The sequence below is a fragment of the Giraffa tippelskirchi genome, chromosome 4 (assembly GCF_054371585.1).
Source record: "Giraffa tippelskirchi isolate mGirTip1 chromosome 4, T2T-mGirTip1v1.2.pri, whole genome shotgun sequence".
NCBI lineage: Eukaryota > Metazoa > Chordata > Mammalia > Artiodactyla > Giraffidae > Giraffa > Giraffa tippelskirchi.
Genome location: NC_137278.1, coordinates 137,752,961 through 137,765,688, shown reverse-complemented (window position 1 = coordinate 137,765,688; position 12,728 = coordinate 137,752,961). Strand labels below are relative to the sequence as shown.

General features: G+C 36.9%; 1 protein-coding gene across 1 annotated transcript in view; it reads left to right on the top strand.

The window, feature by feature from the left end:
* The window catches only part of LOC145546538 (uncharacterized), a 37,367-nt gene that overhangs the window by 9,985 nt on the left and 14,654 nt on the right, over positions 1 to 12,728 (top strand). Inside the window, exons 2-3 of the mRNA XM_081593616.1 lie at positions 3,352 to 3,483; positions 5,833 to 5,940. The gene's annotated coding sequence lies outside the window, so the exon portion shown is untranslated. The remainder of the gene's footprint in view (positions 1 to 3,351; positions 3,484 to 5,832; positions 5,941 to 12,728) is intronic.

The following is a 12,728-nucleotide window of genomic DNA, read 5'->3' as shown; positions in this document are numbered from 1 at the left end:
TGCAAATCTAAATGTGAAAGATAAAGCAGTAGACTTTAAAAAAAAAACATAATATATATGTGACCCTGGGATCAGCAAAACTTTCTTTAAAAGGATTCCACATATATGTGTTAATATAGAATATTTGTTTTTCTCTTTCTGACTTACTTCACTTTGTATGACAGCCTCTAGTTCCATCCACATCTCTACAAATGACCCAATTTTGTTCCCTTTTAGGGCTGAATAGTGTTCCATTATATGCATGTTCCACATATTCTTTGTTCCTCTGTTGATGAACATTTAGGTTGCTTCCATGTCCTGGTTACTACAAATAGTGCTGCAAAGAACCCTGGGGTGTATATGTCTTTCTGAATCATGGCTTTCCTAGGGTATATACCCAGTAATGGGATTGCTGGGTCCTATTGTGTAGTTCTATTTTCAGTTTTTTAAGGAACCTCCATACTGTCCTCCATAGTGATTGTATCAATTTACATTCCTACCAACACTGTAGTAGATGTCCCTTTTCTCCACATCCTCTCCAGCATTTATGGTTTGTAAATTTTTTGATGATGGCCATTCTGACTGGGGTGAGGTTATATCACACAGTAATTTTTATTTGCATTTCTCTAATAATTAGTGATACTGAGCATCTTTTCATGTGCCTCTTGGCCATCTGTATGTCTTCTCTGGAGAAATGTCTATTTAGATCTTCAACCCATTTTTTGATTGGGTGGTTTGTTTTTTAATATTGAACTGCATGAGCTGTTTGTATATTTTGGAGCTTAATCCCTTGTCAGTTGCTTCATTTGCAAATACTTTCTCCCATTCTGAGGGTTGCCTTTTCATCTTGTTTATTGTTTTCCTTTGCTGTGCAAAACCTTTTAAGTTTCATTAGGTCCCATATGTTTATTGTTTGTTTTTATTTCCATTACTCTAGGAGGTGAATCAAAAAAATTTTTGCTGTGATTTATGTCAAAGAGTATTCTTCCCATGTGGAATCTAGAAAAACGGTACAGATGAACCTATTTGCAGGCAGGAATAGACACACAGATGTAGAGAACAGACATGTGGACACAACAGAGGTGGTGGGATGAATCGGAAGATTGGAGTTGACACATATACACTACTATGTGTAAAATAGATAACTAGTGGGAAACTGTTGTATAGCACAGGGAACTCAGCTTAGTGCTCTGTGATGACCTAAAAGTGTGGGGTTGGGGTGGTGGGTGGGAAGTCCAAGAAGGAGGGGATAGTAGTAGTCGCTCAGTCATGTCTGACTCTTTGTGACCCCATGTACTGTAGCCCACCTCTGTGGGCTACAGAATCTTCTGTCCATGGGATTCTCCAGGCAAGAATACCAGAGTGGATTGTCATTACCTTCTCCAGGGGATCTTCCCAACCCGGGGATTGAACACAGGTCTCTTGCATTTCTAGAAGATTGTTTACTGTCTGAGCTACAGGGAAGATTCATACTTTGCAGAGTGACATCTACATCATTTGGAAAGGTAATCTGATTTAAATGTCTCATTATCACCAGGCAATTGTTCTGACTTTTGAGGAAAACACACGCTGCTTCCAAGAGTCTCCTCTGTTCTTTTCTTTCTTCATCCTCCTAATACAGTCTGTAGATCTTGTCAAGAAAGATTTACCGTAAGCAGAGTGTGTTGCATAAAACTGTATTGATAATAATATTCGTATTTCAGAAAATACTGTTTCTTTCACTTAGCTTGTTTAAAACTGAGACTGGTCTGAAAAGGTGGTTGAGGTATAAGACAAAGTCATCCTAGGTGTCCATAAGTTTCCCAACTGTTTTTTGAGAATAGGGAAGGGAGTGAAACAAGAAAGGAAGGTGATTGTAAGAGAATCACTGAGAGGAAAATGAAGAGTGGGATATATGTATATACATAGCTGATTCACTTTGATGTACAGCAGAAACTAACACAATATTGTGAAGCAACTATACCCCAACTTTTTTTTTTTACAAGGGATTTTTTTGTCAATCAAAAATGACTGTAGTAAAGTTAAGAACTTTCATTAATCAAAAGATACCATTAGAAAAATAAAGAATGTGGAAAACATGCCTTTGCAAATCGTGTATGTGACAAAGGACTTGTTCTAAATATATACAGGTAAAAATTTTGCTTGGAATTACAATAAAATTAAGAACTTCTGTTGGAGACTATTAAGAGAATGAAAAGTATGAAAGAAATTATTTATAGTACATTTATCTGACAAAAATTTGCAACCAGAATATATTAGAAAAAACTTGAAATAAAAAAATAGACAACCAAATATAAAAATAGTCAAAATATTTAAAATATATTTGGTTAAACAGTATATCAAAATAGCCAATAAATGTAGGAAATTGTGCTCAATGTCATTAGTCAACAAGAAAATATAGATTAAAAGAAAAAAAACACCCAATTTTAAAACTACACATTTTATCACATACCAACAGAATGGACAGATTTAAAAGATGAAAAGTACCAAATGGTGATAATGACTTGATATACTCAGACACTGCTGGGGGTGCAAAGCACTTTAGAAAGTGCTGAACGTATGTGTAGTATATAACTCTTAAGTATATTCTCACAAGAAATGCATTAGTGAGTTCAAGAAGAGACGTAAGAGACATGTACAAGAATGTTCACAATAGCACTATTTTTTCCATAGCCAAAAATGAGAAAATACCACAAAATCAATCAACAGTAAAATAGATCAGCACATTGTGATGTATGTGCATAGTGGAATGCTAGACAGAATGAGGATGTATAATCTGCAACTACATGCAACAACACAAGTGAATCTCACCAAAAAAATATTATTTACAGAAAGACTTAGATCCCCCTCCTCCCAAAAAATAGTGCATACAAAATGATTCAATCTATTTGCAATATACAAAAACAGGCAAACTAGTCAATTTTATTAGAAGTGACTAATTTTCAGGATGGGGAGAATAAAGATCAAAGTAAAGATGGATGAGCTTCTAAGATGCTGATGCCTTTTTATTTCTTGATCTTTGTTCTAGTTGTACAGGTAGTTTGTGAAATTTCATATATCTGAAATCTTGTGTATTTTCATATCATAATGATATGTATCATTTTTCTGTGTATATGTGATGCAATACATTCTATAATAGACATTTTAGAGTAAGATGTTACTATAAAGAAACTTTACTATTTTTTTGCTATATGAAAAAAAAATTTGGAAGAACTTCAGGTAATTAAATATTAAAATAATCTTTTAAGATAAATATTTAATTCCAGACACAATTTAATCCAAAACTAGAGTCATAACTAGAAATCTCACAAGCCAAAATTGTCAGGAAAATTCTGATAAAAATAACCTCTGTTGGTTGTATAAACATTATAGGATTATTTGATAGAAGTATTTTGGACACAATGGATTCACATTGAATATATCAACTGAGTTTCTATGGAGACAAATAATAATAGTCCATGAAAAATGAAATATAATTGGAAGCATCAACTGCTTTAAAAGGAGGTAAGTTTTTCAAAACATTTACACAATTGTTTCTGTTTAAATGGCCTTTATAATTGGAATTCTGCAAAGTGTTATGAATTGATGTGTCTTGCTCCTGAAAGTTGGTCTTTTGGTCAAAAATTATTGAAAGCAAGTTCTTAATTGTTTATAGTATAAAGATACATATAAACAAAATGCTTCCTTCTGGACTTAATTAAGTTATATATTGTTCATTTCATTTTGCTCACAAGACAAAATTCTAGCTATCAGGGATAAAAAATGTCAGGAAAAATTAGTTTCACTAAGCTTTATTTAAAATCCTACAGTAGAGAGCAAAGATATACTACATTTAGAAAAAGTAAAAATAGCTTTCCTCTAAGGAGGTGTTAAATTGGAAATGAGCACTGTGGCATACAACCAGTAGTTTTCCGCCATGGAAAAAAAATAGCAGAAGATCAGAAAACACAGGAGCCATTCTTGAAGTTTACCCCAGTGACGTGATTGAATGCCAAATAAGCTGAAATGCCACCAGGATGGAGTGAAAATAAGGCAAGGAGCCTTCAGCAAACCAATGAAGGAAAGGATGTTATCTTCCCAAGGGCAGAAGAAGAAAGAGTGCTCTTACCCAGTCCACCTTGAATTACAAAACTCTGGAAGCAAGGGAGCAGCTAGCTAATAATACAACTCTGTTCTAGCTGGGGAGGTGCCTGGAAATCCATCAGACTAACAAAATGATGACTGTTTAAATATAAGACTCTACCAGTATGTTTGCAAAAAGCCACGTACATGCCTGCACTCAGGAGAAAATGACACTGAGCAAAAATCCATCCAGGCATTTCATTTCGACATATGATTGTCACATTTTTCAAAAATTATAACCATTTATTTTATAAAAATGTGGACTAGTTAGACAGATACTCAAGGGCAATGTCACAAAAAAAGAGCAAACATGTCAAATCTCTTTACTTAGTCTTTTGAGGTCTCAGTGTGTTTTCTTATCAATAAATTATGAAGACAGGACTGGATAATTTTGGTAACCATTTACAAGCCTAACATTTTATGTCTCTGTTAATTTTATGACTTGAAATAAAGTATAAAAAACACACAATCACCAGGGAGTGGAAGAGTTTGTGGGCTAAAATAGGTCAATATGGATATTAGATCTTCATTTTAAAGGAAGGATAGCAAAAATGGACAATGCATTTTGGGATATAAAAAAGGAACTTGAAGAAATTCTCTACTCCTTTATGAAACAAAATATGGTGGGAACCAAAAGCTAAAACCAATATTTCACCATCCAGTGCAGGTCTGTGCAGCTCAGGTGAATTACATGTAGTCAACCAAGTTTCACAAACACATTGAAGTGAAAAGAATGTATTTCACAACCATTTTTGAGATGATTTATAGAAATAAGATTTATGCACACTGATTTTTTTAGTTCCATCCTTTTACACTGCACACAAATATAGAAAGAACTCCTTTAACTATAAGGGTAATAAAAACTGAAATAGACTCAACAGAAATGCAGGGTCTCTGTTACTTCATATACTCACCTGTGTAAACTGAGACAGAAAATGTATTTCATGTAAAAGCATGACATTTTTACGGAAAATTTAAGAAAGACATTATGAAGCAAGTATATTTCTATATTATTTTCTGATGGTTTGCTTTTTTCTAATTTTGTCTGCAAGTGCAGGAAAAATGCTTGGAAAAGTGTAGGTTTCAGAGCCCAATTATGAGCCATATAAGAAAATCACTTTATCTGTTTTATTGCTACATACATTTTATTAACCCATTGCCCAAGTTACATATTTTACCAGACTTACTCTCTGTTGAGTAGTGAATGTATTGGAAATTCAAATACATGTTAAGGCCTCCATTGGGGACCTTAAAATTTCTTTTGTAGTGGCTCCAAGGAAAATTCTTTAAAAATTATTTCAATCTGTTTTAAGAAACATTAATAGTCCCTATCACATAGTGCAGTAAAAGCAAGTATGTTTTGTTTAATATTTTAGGTGAAAATATTCTTATTTTTAGAACTGTGAGCATAACCTATCTATCTACCACATAATCTGCTTGACCAAAATTATCCAATGTATATAATTAAAAGATAAAACCATCTTCTGTCAAGCACAGCTAAATTAAATGAACTCTAAGGAATCACTTTGAACATATCTCTTCCTAAGTGATTCTTTATATAGCTTTTTTTCACTTACGTGGCTTTAGATAAATACAAATAGGTGCTATTCTAACTTTCCATTACCTTTGAGGTAATGCTGAGAACACAAAGTTTGTAGTATCCAGAACAGATATGCTGCTGAAACGCAAGCCAGATATCATCTCTTACCACCGTTTTCTCCCTTCTTCCAGAAGTAAACAAGAATTCTAACATGCCTGCTGAGCTTCAGCCATATGAAGTTGGAAATTTGGAAAATACCTAGATCCCTGTTTCCTTGAATGAATACAAAGTAAGGAATGGTAAGCTAAGTTACCTATTTTTGACAGTGGTTTTCCACAATCTGGATCAGAGCTTAAAGCACTGAAATATTTGTTAATTATTCTTGATAGTGTTTTGTCTCATTAAATGTAAGCCAGAATGAAGATAGGAAGAGCAGGGTGGTGAGCTCTGCCTATGTGTGAAATCACCATGGAAACCACATCTATGACTAATCAGTAAGAACAGGCAGGCATGATTCTGCACTTATTATTACAAAGCCCCACATGTGAACTTATTTAAATTCCCTCTCACTTTGTCTCTCTTTTGAGTTAAAACAATACTCAGGGTTTTATTTTTTCCAGAGTAGTGCCTGAGTGCCATGTAACCAGAGATCCCCAGCAACCTCTCCTCTCAAAATCTGGCCCAACATTTCTCAAAGCATATTGAAAACATCTATCACCTCTCACCCTCTCTCTCTTTCCCTCTCCCAATCTCTTTCTTTCAATTGCTCTGCTCTGCCACCATATCTTTTTTTTTTTAATATAGTAACAAGCATAGAGATATGCCCACCTCTGCACGTTTGGTTCATTACAGTTGAAATTGGAATAAAGAGCTGTTAGGATGGTTCAAAATGCTGTCTTAAAATATCAGGACAGAATGTTGAAATATGAATCAAAATTAGATTGCTTAAGAACCAAATTAGATTGCTTAAGTATTTCCAGAAGGACAGGTGTAGTCAAGTAAGAAGGTCAAATAAAATGAGGAGTGATAAATATCTATTGGATTTCACAGAAAGGAAATCATCGATGACCTTCATGCAGCCACTGATGTAAAACTGGAGTAGGATTAATGTGGAGGAGGGGTGAGGAGGTGCAGACAGTGAGCTCAGAACGAAGTTCAGATAACTTCTTTATGAAGAGAGAACGGCATCTGAGAGACGTATGCTTGAAAAGGGCTTGTGTTTTCTAAACGTTTTAAAGGCAGAAGTGTCTTGAGTATGTTCAAACACTAACAGGGTGGCGCCAGTAGAGAGCAGACAGTTGACGACTGAAAGAAGTCAGAGGCGGGAGGGGATAGTATCCTGGGAAGCAGCAGGTGGACTGGCCGTGGGCAGACAGAGATACCCAGCTGGTAAACGGTAGGTTATAACCCAAGTTAACATCTCAGTGTGGTGGCAGGAAGTTAAGGGAATTCTACATTCAGACTTAGCCTTTCACCTTAAGGTAAGTAACCAAGTCACCTTCTGAAAAGGAAGGTCAGGAAGCAGATGAGATATGTCAGGTAAGTTGAGAAAGTCTGAAAGGTTTTGGTCCTGATGAGGGCACAGAAGGAGATTCTGGGGGAGATATTTAAGGGTGGCCAAGAAGCACTGAGAAGCCACCCAAGGCTGGAGAGTCTATGGTGGCACCAAACCCATGTCTAGGCCACTTTCTTCAGCAGGACCTAGTCACCCAGTAGAAAAAATTATTGGGTGGGTGCTAAGTCGCTTCAGTCGTGTCCAACTCTGTGCGACCCTATGGACTATAGCCCACCAGACTGCTCTATCCATGGGATTCTCCAGGCAAGAAAACTGGAGTGCGGTTGCCATGCCCTCCTCCAGGGAATCTTCCCAACCCAGGGATCGAACCTGTGTCTGTTATGTCTCCTGCATTGGCAGGTGAGTTCTTAACCACTAGAACCAATTGAGGAAAAATACAATGGCCTTCTAAAATATTCCTAAGATTATAGCACCAATTGGAAATTATTTTTGCCAGCCTTAAAGACCTATTTAAATACATGCATAAACAACCTTTCGGAAGGCACACCAAATTTCTCATATTTCTAGGAATTAATCACTGTAAGTCTATTTGAGGCCAGAGATATGCCTTCTGACATTGTGCCCCAGGATCTAATAGGACCAAGCACATAGCAGACAATAAATGTTGATAAATTTTTATTTAAATCACTGCTACGGGTTTTGCTATGGGATGGGATTCCTCATTATACTGTGAAAACAAAACACTGGTCACTTGTCTTCAAAACCAAAAGAAATCAGTATAAAGTATCAGTGTAAAAAAAATGGTATGGAGTATCAGTGTAAAGTGGCTTCCCTGGTAGCTCAGATGGTAAAGAATCCACCTGCAATGTGGGAGACCTGGGTTTGACCTCTGTGTTGGGACAATCCCCTGGAGGAGGGCATGGCAACCCACTCCAGTATTCTTGCATGGAAAATCCCATGGACAGAGGAGCCTGGCAGGCTACAGTCCATGGGGTTGCAAAGAGTCAGACACAATTGAATGATTAAGTATGCACACACATCAGTGTAAAGTAAAAGAAGGGTAGATTACTTACTGGCAAATTGCATGTGGAAAGACATACGTGCACTTTTAGTTTATTACCAAAGAATATAATTTAAAAGAGATCCAGTTACACTTACTAAAATGAGATCATCATGTTTAACTTATGTGTCAGGAGAAAGTAGGAGACAGTAGCCAAATGACAGAGGGCTGACCTCAGGGAATGCAGTCAGTACAGATACAAATTTCACATCCTCAGTTGATGATCCATGGACTTAATCATGAAACCAGAAATAACAGTACTTAATCATTATTAAAATAAAATTCTGGGATATGTATTATGTGCCATGTTCTGGGCTCAGCACTTTAGATGAACTCTCTAATCTTCACAACAACCATGGGAGACAAGCACTATTAGCATCCTCTTTTTGTACAAAGGGAACTGTACTTAGAAAGATGAAATAACTTGCTAATGAGCACAGATCTGGTAAGTGGCAGGGTTCATGCTGGTTTAGCTCTTTCTGTCACCAGAGTCTACTCTCTTCCCCATTTCGTCTTCTTGTCTAGTGCAACCCTTCATTTGTCTAATGTGGAAACCAAGGCCTGGGGAATAAAGTGAGTTGCCTGTATTCACACACTTTGTTAATCATAGACCCATGCCCAGCAATCTCTTATCCATTCTTGAAAGCCATAAACCCTGATACAATAATTCCATATTAATGTAATTTCATTAATTTAAAATGCCATAATTTCAAATACCACCTAACTCCAATTCATTGACTCAATGAACAAAATTCACCCTAAGCTAAGTGACTGGATCCATTTTTGATCTTAACAATTTTGACCAAACTGAAATGGATCTATCGTAATTCACAATTTAGGAACATATTTTTAACTCAGATATTTGAGAGAAATTCTGTCATAAAAATATTTGCTATTATTCCATTATTGTAATGTGAGAGCAGCAAGAAACAAAGACCACTTTAAGAAGAATTTGGGAGAATACCAAAAATAGAAAAAAGTAACAGTAGGTCCTATCACTTCATCACAAATAGGAGGAAAAGTGGAAGCAGTGACAGATTTCATTTTCTTGGACTCCAAAATCACTGGCGTCTGCTATCACAGTGGCTGCAGCCATGATGCTTGCTCTTTGGAAGGAAAGTTATGACAAACAGTGTATTAAAAAGCAGAGACATCACTTTGCTGACAAAGGTCTGTATATTCAGAGCTATGACTTTTCCTGTAGTCTTGTACAGATATGAGAGTTGGATGAGCGCCAAAAAAATTGATGCTGTCGAACTATAGTGGTGGAGAAGACTCTTGAGAGTCTCTTGGACAGCCAGGAGATCAAACCAGTCAGTCCTAAAGGAATTCAACCCTGAATGTTCATTGGAAGGACTGATGCTGAAGCTCAAATACTTTGGCCACTTGATGCAAAAAGTTGACTCATTGGTAAAGACCCTTATGCTGGGAAAGATTATAGGCAAAAGGAGAAGGGGGTGGCAGGGGATGAGATGGTTAGATAGCATCACTGACTCAATGGACACAAATTTGAGCAAACTCTGGGAGATAGTGAAGGACAGAGAAGCCTGGCACGTTGTAGTCCATGAGGTCACAAAGAGTAGGACACAACCTAGCAACTGAACAACAACAATAATAGCTAATATGACTACGGTCAAGCAATAACCTAAGCTCTTTAAATTTATTATTCATTTGTTTATCACAGTATTGTCTCACAGAAGATGGGAAAAAATAGCACTCCATTTTTCAGTTCAGGGAAGTGTAATACTGGGTGTTCCCGTCATGTATCTAGGAAATGGCAGACTCTGAATTTGGATCTTGCCTCGACTCCAGAGCCCACACACCTACTGGAGAAACTGTCACTCATATTCATATTTATTCACGTGATGATTGTGCTTGTTCACTCAGTCGTGTCCATGGGATTCTCTAGGCAAGTTTACTGAAGAGTGTTGCCATTTCCTTCTCCAACATAATGTGCTTATTTTCATAAAAATATAATTTAGGCATATACTTAGTTATATAAAAGAGTAGTAAATAGGACTTCTATAGCTTTCTTGAGTCTTCAGCTGAGGTCCCAAGTCTGAGGTCAATGGATAAAAAGTACTATGCCTCTGATCTAAAAGACTCAACATAACAGGACTTACCATAACTCTTCTGGAAGTCATCACTTCTAAAAATCTATGGAAGATCAGGATAGAATTTCATTAGAAATTCCCTAGGGGAGTTAGCAAGATGAATTCCTAGTGATGGGAGCAAAGAAAAATCTTTGGATAGACTGATGGAGGCAGCATCAGTTCAGTTCAGTCGCTCAGTCGTGTCCAATTCTTTGCAATCCTACGGACTGCAGCACGCCAGGCTTCCCTGTCCATCACCAACTCCCAGAGCTTACCCAACCTCATGTCCAACAAGTCGGTGATTCCCTCCAACCGTCTCATCCTCTGTCATCCCCTTCTCCTCCTGCCTTCAATCTTTCCCAGCATCAGGATCTTTTCCAATGAGTCAGTTCTTCACATCAGGTGGCCAAAGTATTGGAGTTTCAGCTTCAACATCAGTCCTTCCAATGAATATTCAGGACTGATATCCTTTAGGATTGACCAGTTGGCTCTCCTTGCAGTCCAAGGAATTCACAAGAGTCTTCTCCAACACCACAGTTCAAAAGCATCAATTCTTCGGCTCTCACATCCATACATGACTACTGGAAAAACCATAGCTTTGAGTAGATGGACCTTTGTTGGCAAAGTAATATCTCTGCTTTTTAATAAGCTGTCTAGGTTGGTCATAGCTTTTCTGCCAAGGAGCATCTTTTAATTTCATGGCTCCAGTCACCATCTGCAATGATTTTGGAGCCCCCCAAAATACAGTCTATCAGTGTTTCCATTGCTTCCCCATCTATTTACCATGAAGTGATTGGACCTGATGTCATGATCTTAGTTTTCTGAATGTTGAGTTTTAAGCCAACTTTTTCACTCTCCTCTTTCACTTTTATCAAGAGGCTGTCTAGTTCGTCTTTGCTTTCTGCCATCAGGGTGGTGTCATCTGCATATCTGAGGTTATTGATATTTCTCCTGAAAGTCTTGATTCCAGTTTGTGCTTCATACAGCCTGGAATTTCACATGATGTACTCTGCATATAAGTTAAATAAACAGAGTGACAATATACAGCCTTGACGTACTCCTTTCCCAATTTGGAACCAGTCCATTGTCCCATATCCAGTTCTAACTGTTGCTTCTTGACCTGCATACAGATTTCTCAGGAGGCAGGTCATGTGGTCTGGTATTCCCATCTCTTTCAGAATTTTCCACAGTTTATTGTGATCCACACAGTCAAAGGCTTTGGCATAGTCAATAAAGCAGAAATAGATGTTTTTCTGGAACTCTCTTGCTTTTTCGATGATCCAGCGGATATTGGCAATTTGATCTCTGGTTCCTCTGCCTTTTCTAAAACCAGCTTGAACATCTGGAAGTTCACGGTTCACATATTGCTGAAGCCTGGCTTGGAGAATTTTGAGCATTACTTTACTAGTTTATTCCTAGATATTTAATTCTTTTTGTTGCAATGGTAAATAGGATTGATTCCTTAATTTCTCTTTCTAATTTTTCATTGTTAGTATATAGATATGCAAGTGATTTCTGTGTATAGATTTTGTATCCTGCAACTTTGCTAAATTCACTAATTGGCTCTAGTAATTTTCTGGTACTATCTTTAGGGTTTTCTATGTACAGTATCATGTCATCTGCAAACAGTGAGAGCTTTGCTTCTTCTTTTCCAATCGGGATTCCTTTAGTTTGTCTTCTCTGATTGCTGTAACTAGGACTTCCACAACTATGTTGAATAATAGTGGTGAAAGTGGACACCCTTATCTTATTCCTGATCTGAGGCGGAATGCTTTCAGATTTTCACCACTGAGAATAATGTTTGCTGTAGGCTTATCATATATGGCTTTTGCTATGTTGAGGTAGGTTCCTTCTATGCCCATTTTTTTAAAGAGTTTTAATCATAAATGGGTGCTGAATTTTGTCAGAGGGTTTTTCTGCATGTATTGAAATTATCACATGGTTTTTATCTTTCAATTTGTTAACATAGTGTATCATATTGATTTGTGTATATTGAAGAATCCTTGCATTCCTGGAATAAAGCCAACTTGATCATGGTGTATGAGTTTTTTGATATGTTGCTGAATTTTGTTTGCTAAAATTTTGTTGAGGATTTTTGCATCTATGTTCATCAGTGATATTGGCCTGTAGTTTTCTTTTTTGTGTGTTGTCTTTGTCTGGTTTTGGTATCAGGGTGATGGTGGCCTTGCAGATGAGTTTGGAAGTGTTCCTTCCTCTGCAATTTTTTTGAGAGAGTTTTAGAGGAATAGGCATTAGCTCTTCTCTAAATGTTTGATAGAATTCTCCTGTGAAGCCAGCCATCTGGTCCTGGGCTTTTGTTTTTTGGGAGATTTTTGATCATGGCTTCAATTCCAGTGCTTGTAACTGGGTCGTTTATAATTTCTATTGCTTCTTGGTTCAGTCTTAGAAGATTGAACT